Raw genomic sequence first — 18,213 nt, forward strand, 5'->3', positions numbered from 1 at the left:
GTGCCAGAAGGGGTCCCTCTGGGCACTGTCCCGAGTCCTGAAATGCCACCGTCGCCGTCTTCCTGATTAAAGTGGCTGGAGCGCTCCTCTCTCGTCAGCTGTTGTGAAGAAACTAATTTCCATATAATAACATTTTGTTATTTGTAATAAATCATACCCACAGTAAGGTGACTGGGTTATGTCATTATTTGCAAACCTACAGAATGTAATTATAATATGTCTGAAAACCTCCATGCAGAACGGCGCCGTCTCTGGCATAGCACCGTCCAATAACAATAAAAATGGATATTGTGCTTTATGTGACCGCTCATAGCCGTGACCGTGCTGCGCCACGGAAGCCGAGAGCCCACGGCAGCGAGGCGTTCTTGGCCGTGGGATCCTCATGCACGCCAAGTGGCTCCGTCCCAAACACTGATTTCCTCTGTAGACCGTCCGTGGTAACAGACGGGGTGGCCAGGTTTGCCCCTGGGGCAGGACGATCGACTTTTCAATGTTTCCCTTTTATGGGTCACGTGCGCGCATCTCCGCCTTGCTGGTGTGGGTTCTGGAAATTTGCTCTTGAACCTGAGATGCAGATTGTTCCCCTTCACTTTCTCCCTCTGTCCTTGTCCCTGCATCATCGTTTCCGCAGTAGACCTGGCCTTGTGATCACCGTGAACCTGGTCAGATAGGGCTGGGAGCCCCACTGAGGCACCGCGTGATTATTCAGCCGCGTCTGTTGCCAGAATGTTCCCGTGTGGGATTTCACGGAAGCATCGAAAATGGTTGTGGTTCGAAACGGGTTCTCCAAGGCTACCGTCTTCCCTCCAGCCTCTCGTTACTCCAAACCTTTGTCCTACTGCATGTTTGGTTCTGCTGGGTTGGGTTTTTATCATCTGAAAGCAACAACAATTTTTTTTCTAGATCGGAAGAGACTAAACTCCCAGGGTTATTGTATTTCCTGGAAATCTCCAAGAGCAGACCCCAGAACTTCAAAAGATCTGGACTTTAGCGTAGAATTTTTTCCACTCTAGTGCCTGAGATCTTTCATAAGTTGGGGGAAGGATGTCACCGCCCCCCCCCCCGACTTAGCCTCAGTCGTCTTAACTGCTGTCGCCTGTATGGTGGTGACAGATAATTTTGCTTGGCCTGTGAAACCTGCCTTCAAGCCCAGAATTGAATCCCATCCACCTTGTTCACAGGAGTGATGGGCTCGCGTGTCTGTCTCCTTCCCTGCTATGTTTGCAGTTATTGATGCTGAGTGTGGTCATTTATCATGGCCAGCGCAGAACAAAAGAGAATTTATTAATCAATTTCCTGCTCCCCGGGGATTTTTGTCTTGGCGCGTCAGACCCGACGTTTTGTTCCCTTTATCTGCATATTTCAACACCTGCCTCCCATTCCTTCCCGTGGAAGCCGTGTTGAAGGGAAGGGGCCTCGCTGGCGGTAATGGGATCCGCGCCGGAGACGGGGCTTTTGTTCCCCTCAAGGAGGTTGGCAACCATCCACCTCCAGGTGGCCTGTGTGAGGGTGGGGCTGGGGCTGGACGGCTGACCTTGGGGAACTGATCTGACAGTTCAGGGAGAGGCAGCATCCTTTGTCTCAGCGGCATTTGTGGGGACCTGGGCAGGATGGGGTGCGGGAGCCTCTCTGTACCTGTCGCAGGCGCCTGTGGAGGGAATCGTGGGGTCTTTAGAATGGTGCCTGTGACGACGAGTCCGTGACACAGAATAGAATCTCTCGTTGGTCCCGTGAGTGGGGAAAGCAGTACAGAGAGCATGACCCATTCCCACAAACAAGAGAAGATCACCAAAAAGTGTCCCCCAGGCACCAGACACATCCACTTCCGGGCGCTTGTTGGTAGGATTACAGGGGTTTTTTTTTTTTCATTTTCTTGTTTCTCCTTTTTATAAAATCCCCCGTCTTCTTCCAATTAATTCTATTTTAATCAGAAAAAGCGAATCTCTTTAAATTTAATTTTTGCTTTTCTGCAGCACTGGGGAGCCAAGCCCAGGGCCTCAGATCTGCTGAGCTGTATTTTTGAGCCCTAAAAGTTTCTTCTCCTTCAAACCCCTTCAGAAACAGTGGCTCCCTCGGCCTCCATGGGCCTATTTCAAGGATCCACGTCATCCCCATCTTCGCTTCCTTGCTAAAAGTCCCCCTAAGCCTTCCATTCCCTCCTCCCATCGGAAAAGGAGCTTAGGAAAATATCAAACTCTGCATGTGTTTGTGTGTGTGTGTATCTGTGTGTGTATATGTGTCTGTGTCTTTGTGTCTCGTGTGTGTCTGTGTATCTGTGTCTATGTCTGTGTGTGTCTGTGTGTGTCTGTGTGCCTTTGTGTGTGTGAGAGTGTGTGTGTGTGTGTGTGAGAGAGAGAGAGAGAGAGAGAGAGAGAGAGAGAGAGACAGAGTAATCATTATACCAGGAAGGAGGAGACCAGCCATAGAAATGCAAAAGAGAACAGTTGAACAGAAAGGCAAGGTGAACTGCAAAGTTCTGTCTTGATGGTGACAAAGAGGAATTAGTGCCCCCTCCCAACCTGAAGGCTGTCGGGGGCAGGGGATGACAGCAGGACAGAGTTATTAAGGAGTCTCTGGGGTAGGGATGAGGTCTGAAAATAAGATCTCCTAGGGCAGGGTGGGACTGGGCAGGGGGAGCAGGGGGAGGGCGTGATGAGACGAGAAGGGTCCATGCTGTGCTTCCCGGATGTAGATGCACGTCATGAGCCCACCGGGACACAGGAGCAGGGCCAGAGACCAGCCCCTGTTGGCAGACTGGATGGTTCCTGCAGCACCGGGAAAGGGATCCAAGGGGGTGTCAGGGCCCTGAGTGTGTTAGCAAGTCTGAGGGTCCCCCCAGTTAGTGCCACTCACCCCCACACACACACACACCTCGGGGGCCTGAGCCTGTCCGGAAGGGTAATTAGGTAGCACCAAGAGGGGTGGGGTGGGGGGGTCCTGGCTTTTAGATCATGGAGACTTGGGATAGCAGCATCCCCTTTCCCAGGCTAGGGGAGACCACCAGGTCAGGCCCCCAGTTTTGCCCTTGCTGAGAACTGGTGGGCAGAGTGCCCCTGGGGGGCTTGGAGCTGCACAAGGGGCTGAAATGTGTGAGCCTTGTCCTCTCCTGGTGCAGGAGGAGGAAGGCTGAGATCTCTTTCTTTTAGGACTCCAGCAGAGGCAGGCTGCGCTTGGGGTCAAGGACCCGAGAACCCTCCCACCAGCAGGTTCCAGCCCTGGTTGACAGGACACAGGCCTGACCTCCTCCTGAGGGGCACAACTTGGCCTTTGGCTTTGCTCAGGGAGAGGCCCACCCACCTGGGCTGTCCTGTCCGATGAGTGAGGCGGGTCGATCCATAACCCTGGAAGGATTAGGGGAGGAGAGATGGTCTTGGGTTTTCGGAGTTTGGAGGGGAAGGGGGAGGTCCCAGGTGTGCTCAGGGCGACTTAGCCTCCTCCTGGAAATACTTGGCTGGACCAGCTGCATGTGCAGTGTGAGGTCTGAGGATACAGGGTGCTGGGGAACTGCAGAGGGACCTGCAGGGATGCGGCGTTGCTTGGGGTGCTGGCGCTGGACCTGGGCTCAGGCACTCCTGCCCTGTGCAGTGCCGCAACTGGTGAGATATGCTGGCTACCCACAGCAAGCCCAGAGCCCGCTGGTGTCCTATAGTGAGACACCCACCAAGATCCAGGTCAGGGTAGACAGGAGTGGGGGCGCCTGTGCCAGACCCTCCAGGGAGTTGACCCAGGGAGGCAAACACCCAACCCTCAGGGGGCTTCTAGGGAAAGGAAGGACCCGTGTGAACATCCAAAGTGCTTCACACACACACACACACACACACACACAAAATCATCAAAAACACGTGATGTGTATGCAAACACACACCCATGCAAACGCATATGTAAGCGAGTATTCAAACACATATGCAGCACAAATACATGTGTGCATGGACACACATGCACACACATGTGTACACATGTGCGTGTGCATGTGTGTACACATGTGCATGGGCAGCAAAGACACATGCAGATGTACATGTGTTCATAGCCACAAACATCCGTGTACACGTGCCTGTGCACGCCCAAGCACGCATGCCCCTAGAAACATACATGTGTGTATATACACATGAACACATGCGTGCACACACACTATGAGATGGTAGCAGCGTGGGTGCCAGGGCTGAAGGCCCGCAGCAGCCTGTGTCCAGCCAGGAGGACACACCCAAGGAACTGGGTGCACAGGGGGACAGAGCAGGACCTGACAGAGGGGGCGATGTCGTCTCAGCCTGAGTCCCTGCCCTCTGTGCCAGTGGCCATGGCCTTAGTCCTCGCCTCTCCCCACCTCTGCCCGCTACCTCGTACCCAGGGATTCCCCACCAGCCTCCCTGTGAAGGTGGCAGCTCTGGTCAAGGGCTCCTGGCCAGACCCAGCCTAGGGAATCCAGGCCAGAGCCCACACCCCCCTCCCCATCTGTGGCCTTCCCTGGCAGGCGTCGGGGGTGCCCAGCCCCGTCTCCCCTTTGTGCCCAGTTCCTGCGGGAAACCTACAGCGCAGGGCTTAGGTGCTGGTGCGCCCCAAGGGAGGGGCCTGGATCCCCGGGGCAAGAAGGGGTCTCGGATCGGATCCCAGGCCCTGGCGGAGGCCGCCTCCCTCCCCCCAGAACGTGTGTGAACGGCCCCCTCCCCTACGCTCCGTGTCATGCGTGTAGGAGAAGGGTTCGGTGCCAGGCCCGCGCCCGCTCGAAGCCCGTCGGAGCGTGGAGGTGATTTATGAAGCGGCTTCGGAAGTGCGCGGGCAGAGCGCGGAGGCCCGGGGGGCGCGCAGCCCGGACACATAAATATGGGAAACAGCAGCGTGGGCGCGTCCCTCCGCATCCCCAGACAGGGAACATGCCAGCGCGCGGCCCGCTCAGCACGCGTCTTCCTGCAGGTCGGATCCAATCCCGTAAATGCTTTGTGACAGCAGCGGGCGGATGCCGAGCGCGGAACAGATGTCTCCTCGCACACGAGGTTTCTGGGACTTTTATCAATTATACATCACTCCTCGTTACCCAGCCGCGCTCGCGGCCGCGGGCCAGGGGCCTGTGCAGACCTCAGCCAGCCACTGGGCGCTGGGGAACCACCTTCTATCCCCCTTGCCAGAGCCCCCCTCCAGCCCCCCGTGTCTTCACACCCCTTTACCTGGACTTTAGAAGGAGCCCTGTCAAAATATCAACCACACCCGCCCCTCCACCCGTCCACAGCTCCCACAGGGATTCATATCCGCTCTCGCTGATTTCCAGGCTTCTCCCCCCCCTTCGTTCTTGGTCCCACTGAGCTTTAAAGCCAATCATAGCCTCATGGGGCCCCCACCTCAAAGTGGCGTGAAAGCAAGTGGGTGTGTTTCCGTGTAATCAGGTGGCTGTTGTCATCACTTAGGAGAGGAGCCGTCCTGGGGTGGGGGGGGCGGTTATTGGCAGGGGTGGAGAGAGCACAGCTGGACACGTGGTCCCCTCCCTGGCACTGCATTGTCCCCTCCGTATCACGAGGCTGGAGCAGACAACCTCGCCCCCTACACACACACACACACACACACACACACACACACACACACACACGCACACACACACACACTTGCACACAGAGGAGTTGACACCCCCCAGGTGTGGCTCAAAAACAAAGGATAAAAAATAGTCCTTCCCTGTCCCGACCCACACATCTGCATCGGTGGGTCCACACGTTCTGATGTAGTGATGTCCTCAGCACCCCCTCTTGCCCACCCTTATTTGAGCTTGACATGCCGTTCTGTCTGCAGTGAGTGGCTCAGGGCCACCAAAGATACGCTAGCGTTACCGTGTGGTGCTGGGAAGGACCCGGGGCTAGAACAGGCAAGGCACGTGCTCCCGCCCTGAGGGGCTGCCTGCCCTGACCCTCTGCAGCGGCCCATGCAACCAGTTCCCAGACCCTCACTGGTCACCTCCCCCTATCCTCGTGTCCTGACTCTGGGCTGCCGCAGGAACTCAACACAGAAGGCCCGGCAGGCTCCGGGAGGGCGGGAGGAGAGAGCCGTTATGGGGGGGGTGGGGGGAGCACTCGTCAGGAGCACGAACAATTGAGATGTCAGCCTGCGCCCGCGGGTGGAAGCCGGCGCTTCCCCACATGTGGTGGCTGCGCCCTCCTGCCGTACCAGGCAGCCTAGGTACAAAGCAAAGGGAGGGGGCACAGAGGCAGGCAACCCCCCCCCAAAATGTCACGTGTATTCTAATACTCATTAAAAAAATTGAGCCAGAACATCAAGCCCAGGGGTTCGTAGATATCATGGCGTTAGAGGAAGTGGTTCCAAAGAGGGGGGTGACTTAAGGTCAATGGCGGAGGGCGTTAAACAGAGACGCAAGGATGAAGCAGCAACCAAGCAAACCAAATCCCTGCATTGGCGGGGAGGAGGGCGCTGGAGAAATGGAGATGGGGTGTCATGACCAGGGTCGTTTGAATTTCACCCCAAGCTCTGTTATTCTCTCCCGTAACCTGTAACCCCCATCGCGGTCTCCTGTCCCGGTGAGATCAGGCTTCGCCTGGGCACCTGCAGGAGATAATGCCGTGTTTTTAGCAGGAAAACCTTTGGCCACAGCAGGATTTGGGGGACACTCAGAATGCGCTCGCCCATGGTGAGGTTTCTCTCTCCTGCACGTCTTCGTCCATTCCCGAGGTTCTAAGCAACCCACCAAAACCTGACCCAGCCGTGCCGATCAGCTCCCGGTGCTGCAGACCGGAAGCCTGGTCGTGGCCGTTGGCGGCGTTCATGGCGGGGTGGGGGGGTGGGGGGGTGGAGAGTATCTGTCTGCTTGCCCGTCTCTGGTGCGTGTGAAAATGCAGCGGTCTCTCGCGCCGCTTTTGTTTTACAAGAACGATTTGCCGTGTCTAAAAACCATTTCTAGAATTAATTTGCCTACTGCAAACAATTTATATTAATGAAAACACATTGAATTCGGGGAGGCGGGGTGAGGTGTGTGGGTGGGGGGGGCGCGCGGGGCGGGGGGAGATGTTCTGCCTGCAGAAAGTGTTTGCTTTGCTCACCTAGAATAAAGAGTTGGAATGCGTGTTTGTTCTGAATAAATGAATGAAATGAGTCCGGGGTAACGGGAGGCAAGGCCGTCCAGGGCATCTGATCTAACTTGGGCTCACCCTCCTCCAGCTCGGCGGATCGCAGACTGCGGGCAACGCCGACGGCTGCAGCGCTGGTCCCCTGCATTTTAATCTGCAGTGATGTCTGTCATCTGCTTCTCCACCACCCCAGCCCCCACCCCTGCCTTCTGGGCTTGTATTTGATCACTGAGGAGACAACCCCCACCATCTCCCCCCTCCCCCCCCCGCCACCTCCCCAGTCTCCTCTGAGGCTGAAAATCAGCCAAATCGGGGGCTTCTGTGCCCCCGACCCCGACCGCCCTGCCGGAACCTCCTGCATCCGCCCCTGGTTCTTTTGCCCAGGGCTTGCCCCCTGCGTGGGCTCATTTTCGTTATTTGGGTCGACGTGGCACATTTTCCTCCCTCCAGCTGGCGGCAGATTCTCCCGACCCGGCATCAGTGCTGGGTTGCGTGCGGCGGCGGGGAGGGGGGACGTTGGCGTGGGGGAGACAGGCACAGGGGTGTCCGCTTCAGGAGCCCCCACCACCCACTTGCCAACCTGCTTCCCTCTGTGCGCGTCTGAGGAGGTTGGGGTCTGAGCTCAGCGCCTCACCCACTGCCACTTCGCTTCCCCACCCGCCAGGTTCCCCGGGCCGTGTGGACCCCACTCCGGGGCGCTCGCCAGCTCCGGCAGAGGCTGTGGGCTGTGAAGCCGCTGCTCCGCCTCGCCGGCGTGCAGGGCACCAGCGGGTTTCCATAATAACGGAGGGGAGGCAGCGTGCCACCCCGTCCCCGTGCGGGGCCGGGGGAGGAGGGCTTTGCCAGCTCGGCTTTGTTTGGGAGCTGTGGTGCGTGGCAGCTGCATTGCCGCACCCTGGGGTTGGCGTGTGTTCCCCGGGCCCAGGTGGGGAGCTAGGGGTGACCCGTGGGGGTCATGTGAGCCCCGCGACTTCTGCAGTAAACCCTCTGTCCCGGAGGCAGAGGGAGGGGCTCCGTCACCAGCACCCCCTGCACACACACACACACACACACACACACACACACACCGTTCCCAGAGGCACAGGGACAGGCTCAGAGCTGGGTCCCAGTGGGGGGGGGGTCTCCCCGCCTCTGCCCTCGGTGAGCAGCCTGGTGTTCCGCCCCGGGACTCTGAGAAAGGGGTGCCTTAACCATCTGGGATACTCTGAGCTCTGCCCCGCATGGGTGGAACATCCTGGCCGCTTCGGGCTGCATGTGGATGCTGGAACGGGAACTCTCAGCGTTAGTGGCCGTGAGATGTGCAGGGTGTGTAAAGGAGGGTGTGTGAGCCAGTCTGGACCTGTCCTGGACTCCCTGACCACCCCAGTCGGCCCCGAGTTTGACGTTGGCTCCTGGCAGCAGGCTCTGGCCACCCAGAGTCCTGGCACTGGGCTTATGCCCAAGCCGGGGCAGCGGCTATGACAAGGCCCTTGCCAGGCCGGGCATGGGAGGAGAGGCCAGATGCCAGTGGACTCAAGGACAGTCTCGTCCACACCTGCTTGGGGCTCTAAAGTCATGCCAGGCCAACCCTCGGGGTCAGAGGGTTGCCCGGGCGGTGCTCATAGGGTCCCAGTGGTTGAAAACTGCACGATCTGTGTCTCGGGTTCCGGGGTGGGAGCTGGCTCAGAATCTTGCCAGCGCAGAAAGCGACAGGGAGGGGACACTGAGGTACAGAGAGTAAAGCCCAGGACCCCGAGCTCCCTGGACCTGCCCCAGCTCTGACCCCACAGAGCCACTGTGAGGCCATCCTGTCTCCTCTCCCGGTCCCTATTTCCACCCCTCTCCAGGCCACTAGGGTTCTAGAAGGGGATCATCAGGTCCAGGTCATTCAGGCTTTGTCAGTGCATAGGCTGTGGGTGTCCCCTGCTTCAGACGTGGGGGAGCACCGGTGACACCCCTACCCTCGGGGAGCTGGGGAGGGCAGGGGATTCGTGCCCGTGGAGCAACCATAGTGCTCAGAGAGCAACAAGATCCATCCCGATGGGAAACTGGTTCGGAGAGGCTTGCAGAGGAAGTGACCTTCCAACTCAGCCCCCGGGAAAGAGTGGTCCCCCCACAACCCACTGCGAGTCCCTGAGCTCCTCCTGAGGGTCACAGTCTCTGCCCCCCCTCACCAGGCCCGGCTGCTCCCTCCCATATGTCACAGCTCAGTGATGGGGGCGGGAGTGACAAGTCCACCGTGCAACTGTGCCCATGTCCCCAGGGCCTTAGGATGCTGTCCCATCAATTGCACAGAGCATGCCTGTAGGTGTCTTCGTCGAAGCTCGCCAACAGCTCATCCAGAACAACAGATAAACGCCCCCCCCCATCCAATCATCTTCATTTGATTTAAAATGCGCTTTGGAGGGGGGGGGCGCAGGAAATCTGAATCTCTAATTCCCTTTGGCTGAGCATCAAAATGAGAGGCATCACATGGTCGCCTGGAAGGGCTGTAAAGTGCAGAGTCCCTGAAGAATACAGAGATGGGGGTGCGGGGCGGGGGTTGGGGGTGGGGGGGGAGAACGTGGGCAAGGATGAGCCTGGCTGGACTCATCCCAAGGAGATGGGGGCAATGCCCAGGCCGCCCATTCGCAGCCAGCGATGTGTGCCGCAGCCCCAGGTCATGTTATAATAACAGCTGCTATTTAGGAAGCCTGCTGTGGGCCCCGCGTCCTTCGGGGCCTCCCTCCGCAGCTCCATATACACCTCCGGGCAGAGGCTGAGCTCCCGGGGCTGTCTCTGCTCCGTGCGGGGCCGGCGGCCTGTCTTGGTCTGGATGTAACGAGCGGCCCTGGGAGCCATGCTCAGAACCACTCGCCTCTCAGAGACTCCGAGCTCCCGAGAGCAGAAGGAATCTCAGGGCTGCCCAGAGCTGTCAGGCCAGAGGCTGTGACTGGGCTCAGGCTTTGGAGAGGCTCCAAGCTGGGGCCCGGCTGCTGCCCGTCCATCCGTCCATTCATCCATCCGTCCCTCGTTGGTGCTCTGCCTCATGATCACTAGCTCCAGGTGGACCCCTTCTTCCTTTTCAGCCTTCCCAAGGGGAGGCTGAAGTCGCCCAGAGAACTGGGGTGGGGAGGAGGGAAGCTGATGGTGAATCTGACCCAGCAACTGAGTTTGGGGGGACGTTGACACCAAATGGGCTGAAACTAAAGGCCTGGCCCTAACCCTGAGAGGTGAGTAGAGCATCTGAATTCCACAGATCTGGAAAAGAAGGCAACCGCCTTTCTCTTTCCCTGCTCCCCTGGAGCCCTTAGTGTGACCTGGCAGTGGGGGAGGGTCCCCACAGAGCAGACTGGGTCCTGCAGGCTCTGGGGCACTCCCCACCCCAACACTACTTTCCTTTGGCTGGACGTGCCCTCCATCCTAGCATGGTCCTTCCCAGAGAAGCGCCATGCTGACTGCTAAGTCTCGAACGGTGACTTTCAACCTCACTCTGCAGGTGTGAAAAAAATTGCAAACCACAAGTCTACCCCCGAGCTGCTTTTTATTGATCTGTTAGAGGCTCAGGGCTTCTTTGTCCTGGCTCAGATATCACCCCAGGCAGACTCGGGGGCCCATGTGGAATACTGGGGATCCAACCCGGGTGGGCTGAATGCAAGGCGAGTGCCCTCCCCACTGTCCCATCGCTCTGGCCTTAAAGTGTGGGCTGTCTGGGGTCCTGTCGCTAAATGTGTGTGTGGGGAAGGGTGTCACAACATAATTGGCAACAGTGAAAGGTGGTTTGACGGGCACCAACCCCAAATGGATTCAAACTCAGCCCCTGCGTGAATGGGGGTTTGCTGAGCACACCCTCCTGAGGTGCATTTCTCAGGCACAGTGGGTGGTACTGGGAGGGGCTCCTGTTCTGGTGGGCTGCAGCATTGGGGGACCGAGGGCCTCCACCTTTATGCCACAGTGCTCTGCACCTGCTGAGGTCTGTCAATGATGTCTTCACCTAGCTCCGTTTTTTTTTTTCCCAAGACAGTAACGCCAGCCCTGTGTCATAAAGGGCATAAAGGACTTGTGTGATCAAAAAAAATTTTTTTTTGCTTTTTGGGTCAAACCTAGCAATGCACAGGGGTTACTCCTGGCTCATGCACTCAGGAATTACTCCTGGTGGTGCTCAGGGGACCATATGGGATGCTAGGAATCGAACCTGGCTCAGCCGCGTGCAAGGCAAACGCCCTACCTGCTGTGCTATCACAACAGCCCCATGATCAAAATTTAAAAAAAAAATCAAAATTAAAAGCCCTGGTCTTACCCCCCTGGCTGTGGAGGTTGGGGGCCGTGGGGTCGGTGTTGATGGAGAAGCACCAGGCTCTGCAGGTGCCCTTGGCGGAGGGAGGGATGGAGAGTCCTACTGAGACTCGGGGTCCCAGCCAGGGTCCTGTTCTGTCACCAGCTCCCTGAAGCCTGTGCAGGGAGGCCGGCACATGCCAGAGAAGGACCCAGCAGAGGGTCATCTCTGATTGTCATGTGAGGGACTCAGAGACCCGCCCCATGGAGGGGGCCACTGCTTTGGTTCAGGAACAACGGGGCCTTGGGGACGGGGGGGATGCCATGAGCTTCCCAGGCTGCGCCGTGCCCAAAAGTGCCTCTTAGGGACGTGGGGGTGGGAGGGTGGATGTCAGGAGGTGGGGTGCCTCTGGGCAGGGGTGCTCAGGTGGGATCTGGAGAGAGGGGTGGGAAAGAGGAATGGAAGGGGGAGCAAGACAGCAGGGTGACCCCCGGGGAGGGTCTGGAGATGGAAGAGGCCCTGGACCAGGACAGGAAGGAGAGGCCTGCAGGGAGGCCCCCAGACTGACCATCCCCAGGCTGCTGTGGCCCTATGGTGGCTCCTTTCTTTCCTCTGTGTCCTCATCTGTAAAATGGGCCAACAGAGCCCACCACTCTGGGGGGGGCGGCGCAGGCGGGGGTGTCAGTGCACAGTGGAGGTAAGCCGTGAAAGAAAAGTTCTCTGAGGGCATGTGCACACTTGGAGGGCCCTCGCGTTGGGACCAGTGCAAAGGTCCACACTGGGAAATGCCTTTCTGGGGTCACCCATGCGGCAGGCCCCTCCTCAGCTGCTCAAAAGCTGCGGGGGCCCATATCACCCAGCAAAGATTCCCCCACACCCCAGCGTGGACTCAGGCACCAGACATAGCTGCCCTCCCGAGATGGAGGAGCCCACGGGCTTCTCTCTCCCCTGCTCTACCCTGGTTTCTCCTTCCGGCCTTGTTCCATCTTGTGCCCCTGCCCACCCAGCCCCGTCCTTCTGATTGGCACCCCCACGTCTCCCCCACTTATACGAGAGTCACCTGTTGTTCCCTTGGACTGTCCTGGGGCCCGCAGGGGGACCATATGGCACTGCGCTGAGAAGTGCCGGGCGAGTGAATCATCTCCGGGGTCTGCATGGCAGGCGGCAGCCTCCTCCGGTCTCCACTCAACCATGAACCCCTCTCTCCCTCCCGCCCACCCGAGTCCTTAGGCATCACCCGTTAATTTATTTATGTTTATGAAACCTCCAACTGGGTCAGTGCACTTTCCTGCACATCTTCCTAATTGTTGGGTAGAGCGGGGTGGAGTGGGGGGTGGAGGGAGAAGTGGGCCAGTGTGGGGGGGCCGGGGGAACCCGCGCGTCTCTCTCCCCCACCACTGAGGTCATCGGGGACCCAGCACCGCGCGAACAACGCCTTTGTCGGGGCGCTAATTGCTGAGTCTGTCAGTTTCCACGCTGCCTTCCCCGGCTCAGCTCAGCACTTCTCCACAGATGGGGGGGTGGGGGGAACAGTTTTGTGGTTTCCAACCACATCGCACCCCCACATCCCACCGGACTTGTAAACGGAGCCCGAAACCCACAGAGCAGCGACCGCTGAGACAAGACGAGAATCGCCAGGAACCCAGGCTGGACCCTCCTCCCCCCGGGAGTTCCGGGTGTCTGTCCTGGGTGTTGTTCCCATCACCTGAGCGCATCCCCGCACCGATCTCCTCCCCGTGCCTCCGTGGGAACGCGCTGCTGCTTCCTGTGGGCTGGGTCGGGGGATCTGGATCCAAGGGTCCCCACGGCCCGAAGGGGGTCTGCACGGGCACAGGGCGGCTTCCAGAGAGGAGGGCAGGGTCATGGCCAACACTTGGCCACGTTTGCTGATCACATTTGCCACTGCCGCCACGAACCCTGTCAGGGAGCTGATAGGTCCCAGGTTTGAGTTTTGACTCGATGACTTAGCCGCTGTGTGAGCGTAACCAAACTCACCTCTGTGAGCCTCAGCCAGAATTGCCCGGGGATAGAGAAGCATCAGCAGGTCAAATTCTCTTTCTTTTAGGTGGGAAGGGGGGTCCCCTTTGGTCCCTCTCCCAGCTGTGTGGGTCTGAGTGTCCATGCTTGGGTCCAGCAATGCTCAAGACCCACCCGGGCTACACCTGGCAAAACTGGAGGGGAGGGGGTACAGGGGCTCCCACTCGGGGTGCAGGCAGGCACGCCATCCTTCCACATCATGTACTCCACTCCAGGGAAAATCCTGAGTGTGGACATGTGTAGCCCCTCATCATCCCCGTGCCCGGGACTTGGGGATAGAAGCCAGGGGCAGAAGAAGCGCTGACGTCTGATTATTCTGCATGGCTGGCATCCCGCAAACCCCCAAGAGATGCAGTTCCCAGGGGCAGGGATTAGGGTGCCGTACCGGTGTAAAAGGGACGCAAAGAAGTTGGGCAGGGGACCCAGCAGTCAGCCCTCCCCCACCTTAGTTACAGGGGTGCTGAGAAGACCCCGGGTACGTTCCAAAGGGGTGCGTGCTTTGGGATGCCAAGTGTACCCCAAGATCGCCACCCTGCTAAGGCTGGCTGTGTCTGTGCGTGGCCCCTGGTCCTTCTCGGGAGCACCTCCTTGGGAGCACCCGTTCGTGGCAACACTCCTCACAGCTCCTCAGGGGAACCCCAGGCTGCCTCTGAGGGCATGAGCCAGGCTGTGTGTCAGGGGGGCAGAGGAGGGGGCTGTATTGATCTTCCCAGCCACTTCCAGACTGGGGCACGGGGGAGTGGCAAACCAAGGCAGTCTTTCATCTGGGGGTTGGCTCGGCTGCAGCCTGGCAGGCTGGCAGGCCTGGGCCCAGTCCTGCCACCCCCCACCCCCCGCTTAATAGCCCCTTCTCAGCTCCTCTCACTGTGCTGTAATCTGTATAATTTTAGGGCCCTGCGCGGCACCTCCGCCGTGCTCCCCGTTCCCATTAATAATCACCATCAGCACTTACCTAGGTGCTTTTCATTTTCAAAGCCCATTAATTAACACTAATTAATCCACACAGCAGTGCTGGAAGGAAGGGGAACTATCATTATCCCGGTTGCAAAAAAAAAAAAAAAAACTGCAGAGAGGAGGCAGATTCCAGGTGAGGGTCTGTGACTGGGGGGGAGACAGGGAGCTGGGGGGAGAGCCTGGGAGAGCCCCCTGCTGGCTCAGGTCCCAGCTGAAGGCCGCCACTTGTCACTCTCCTGAACAGAGCTGACCCGCGTGAACAGGGCCAGTGTGAGGGGAGTCCGGAGCGTCCTGCGTTTCCTCTGGCCATGGGCGTGCCCATCCCATGAGCACCCACGGCGTGGATTCATTCTTTTTTGCCCGCAAAGAAACGGAGACAGAGAGGGCTGGAGCAATAGCACAGCGGGGAGGGCATTTGCCTTGCACGCGGCTGACCCGGGTTCAATTCCCAGCATTCCATATGGTCCCCTGAGCACCGCTAGGGGTAGTTCCTGAGTGCAGAGCCAGGAGTGACCCCTGTGTGTCGCTGGGTGTAACCCAAAAAAGCAAAAAAAAAGAAGAAACAGAGACAGAGAGATGAACCCCCGCCCCAAGGCCCACGCCACTGCAGTTCCACCTATAGGTGCCTCCTCTGGCCACCAAAGTCCCCAAAGGCCTCCCAGATGGCCAGTGTCTGTGCCCTGCTCCCCCAGGACAAGGCAGGAACATTCTAGTGGCCACTCGGGTTCTTGTCCTCAAGAGTCCAGACTGGAAGCAAGAAACTGGAGGTCACAGGCCGAATTCAGAAGCGACACCAGGAAAGGGAATGAAAGGAAGGGAAGTGGAGGCAGGAGAGCTCCGGGTTGTGGGAGGGGTCTCCTGAAGAAGGATCCCACAGAAAGACCTTCCTCCTTTTTTGTCTTTTTATTGAAGGGGCAGAGGGAGCACTTTTTTTTTTATTATGTTCCAAGAATGTGGGCCCTGCAAACAGGGAAGAGGATGCTGAGACAATTCTCTCTCTGTCTCTCACGGCCCAGGTCATCCTCGGCCCCCCCTCGTGATGTTTATGCCTTAATTCTCTTTCTTTCTTTGTTTTTTTTTTTTTTGGCCTTTTGGGTCACAACGCTCAGGGATTGCTCTGGCTCTGCACGCAGGAATTGCTCCTGGGGTGCTCAGGAGACACTATGGGATGCTGGGGATTGAACCCAGGTTGGCTGCGTGCAAGGCAAACACCCTCTCCATTGTGCTATTGCTCCAGCCCCAATTCTCTCTCTCTTTTTTTTTTTTGGCTTTTTGTGTCACACCCGGCGATGCTCAGGGGTTACTCCTGGCTCTGCACTCAGGAATCACTCCTGGCAGTGCTCGGGGGACCATATGGGATGCTGGGAATCAAACCCAGGTTGGCCGGGTACAAGGCAAACACCCTACCCGCTGTGCTATCACTCCAGCCCCCGATTCTCTTTCTTTAGGGCCCTATTCTGAATCTTGCCCTGCCCTCTCCCCTTTCATCCCTATCATTCACCCCTTCCTCAGCTGGGGGCTCCCCCAACTATGACAGTGGAAGACGGGGCAAAGAAATCATCTGATTGTTTCTGCTAAAAGTGGTCCAAGGGTCGGTCTGCAAGGCAGAATCGCTCCGAAAGAGCCTGTCCATGTCCCTCTGTGGTGGTCAGATGAATTGTTCCATCCGGGCTGCATCTGCCGAGCGATGTCCCTGCCCCCATGGGATTCACCACGTTTTTGATGCCCGAGACATTTCCATTTCCGCTCCATTCCAATCTGCACTCCGAGGCACCAGGAAAATAAATAAATGAACAACTTAGACGCAGGATCACGGCACTGTGCAAGCCGGACAATGCCTTGTGCCTCTCAGGCCGAACAAAGACTTGCGTTTCTTCATTTCCCGAGTCAGTAGGTATGAGATGCTCGCCCGTGCCCCGCTGTGCTGGTGGCAAGTGGGCAGAGAGTCGACCACAGAAAAGCCACAGAGAGCAGCAGCCAACAAGAAGAGTATCACCATGAACCTTCAGTTCCAGCCAGTGCAAAGCATGACACACATGGGGGTGAAGGGGACTCCCTGTATATGGCACGCTGTGTGGGGGGCATGGGTGGCTGAGGCCTGATTCGCTGGAAAGAGCCGGCAGGGGGAGGAGCAGGGGAGGACCAGGACTCACACAGGGAGCACTTGGTGCAGAGCTCTGCAGAGGAAGGAGCTGGTACATACAGGGGAGGTAGTGTGGCCGGCCAGAGGACATGAGGCCTTGAGAAGCGTCCGAGAGGTGGACAGGGACTGATTCTGGAAGACGGTAAGGTCCAGGAAGGATTTTGGGTCTTTGGTGTAGTGGCATGTCCTCAGATGACAAGGTGTGTTCCTTCAGAGTGGGAAAAGGATTCCAGGAAGACGAGTGTAGGGCAGAATTGAGCTACAGAGCCTGATTAGGGAAGGACAAAGCCCCTGACCAGGTCATGGCAGCTCATTTTGGAAGGAAGTAGATGGATCTGGGATCTAGCTGGAGCTCGAGCCAACACTTGCTGCTGATTGGCTGAGAACAGAAAGGGAAAAGGCGGAATCAAGAATGATTCCTGGGGCTGGAGCAATAGCACAGTGGGTAGGGCGTTTGCCTTGCATGCGGCCAACCCAGGTTCGATCCCCAGCATTCCATAGAGTTCCCTGCCAAACTCCACCAGGAGTCATCCCTGAGTACACAGCTAGGAGGAAACGTGGCCAGTTGTGGCCCAAAACCAAAATCACACCAAAAAAGGACTGACTCCTGTCTCTGTGTCTTTGGGAGTTGGCACCTGGTGCGTCCGAATGCTCTTTGTTGGGGCTGGAAAGACAGTACGGTGGGGAAGGCATTTGCCTTGCACGTGGCTTACCCAGGTGCGATCCCCAGCATCCCATATGGTCCCCAAGCACAGCCAGGAGTGATCCCTGAGTGGAGAGCCCAGAATAACCTTTGAGCACCTCCATGTGGCCCCCAAACAAAAACAAAACAAAACAAGGCCCTCTGGGCACATGGCAGGAGAAGGTTGGAGATGATTCTGTCGGACTCGTGCTCCCTTTTACGTGACTATTGGACATGGGGGACAGGTAATGGAATTTCATCAACTTTTTTCAGGATTAGGCATTCAGGAACCCCGATTTCTCCCTGTGGCCTCCCCAGCCAGGGTTGGGGGGCAGGGGCTGCGACCTCACTTACGTCATCCTCTGGGCAAACGCACAAAGCGCCTTTGTGAGAAATCCACGCTGTGTGGGGGGCTGGATAGAAGAAGGGCTGCCCCCTCTGGGCGCCCTCACTTCCTCTCCCACCTGCCTCTCTCACCCTCTTGCCAGCAGGAGCCCATAGGGCCTACCGCCCACTCCCTCCCTCCCCTCCCCCTCTCTCCCCTGTCTCTGGCTCAACATCAGCTCCCCGGTAGTGCCCTCATCCAGGGTAGCTGCGAGGACCCTCTCTGACGGCTCTGCGTCCCCCCTGCCTCCCACTCCCAGCCCGAGCTGGACGCGGCTCCCGGGAGCTTGTCTCCAGTCCAGGCCTGGTTGCTTCCCTGTAATGAGGCTCCGATTCATTGTCTCATTTCTCCGGGGCGCCTGGCGCCCGACTGGAGCTCATTTGCCATGGGAATTGGGTCCTGCACGAGGCCGGCCGTAATCCTCACAGCTTAGCTCCTGCCCTCAGCTGCCATGTGTGGAGGCTGCCCGGTGGCTGGCACGAGACGGCATCCTGCTCCCGCTCTCTGGGGACCAGTCCCTGCCTCAGCTCAGAGCCAGGTTGGAATGACCAGTGGCATCCTTAGAGGTGCCTGCTCCCTCCCCAACACCACGGAGGGCCCGTGGCCCTGTGGCCCCTGGAACTGGTAGGAAGACGTGGCCAAGAGCTCTGCCTCCCGCCACGGGCCCCTTGAACTGCATCTGCAGACTCTGATGGCCAGCAGAAGCCCCACCCTCACTAA

General features: G+C 58.1%; 1 protein-coding gene across 1 annotated transcript in view; it reads left to right on the top strand.

Annotated features, from left to right (window-relative positions):
• Positions 1 to 18,213, top strand: part of DSCAML1 (DS cell adhesion molecule like 1) — a 242,116-nt gene that overhangs the window by 128,680 nt on the left and 95,223 nt on the right.

Source organism: Sorex fumeus, unplaced genomic scaffold (assembly GCF_029834395.1).
Source record: "Sorex fumeus unplaced genomic scaffold, SorFum_2.1 ptg000169l, whole genome shotgun sequence".
Classification (NCBI taxonomy): Eukaryota; Metazoa; Chordata; class Mammalia; order Eulipotyphla; family Soricidae; genus Sorex; species Sorex fumeus.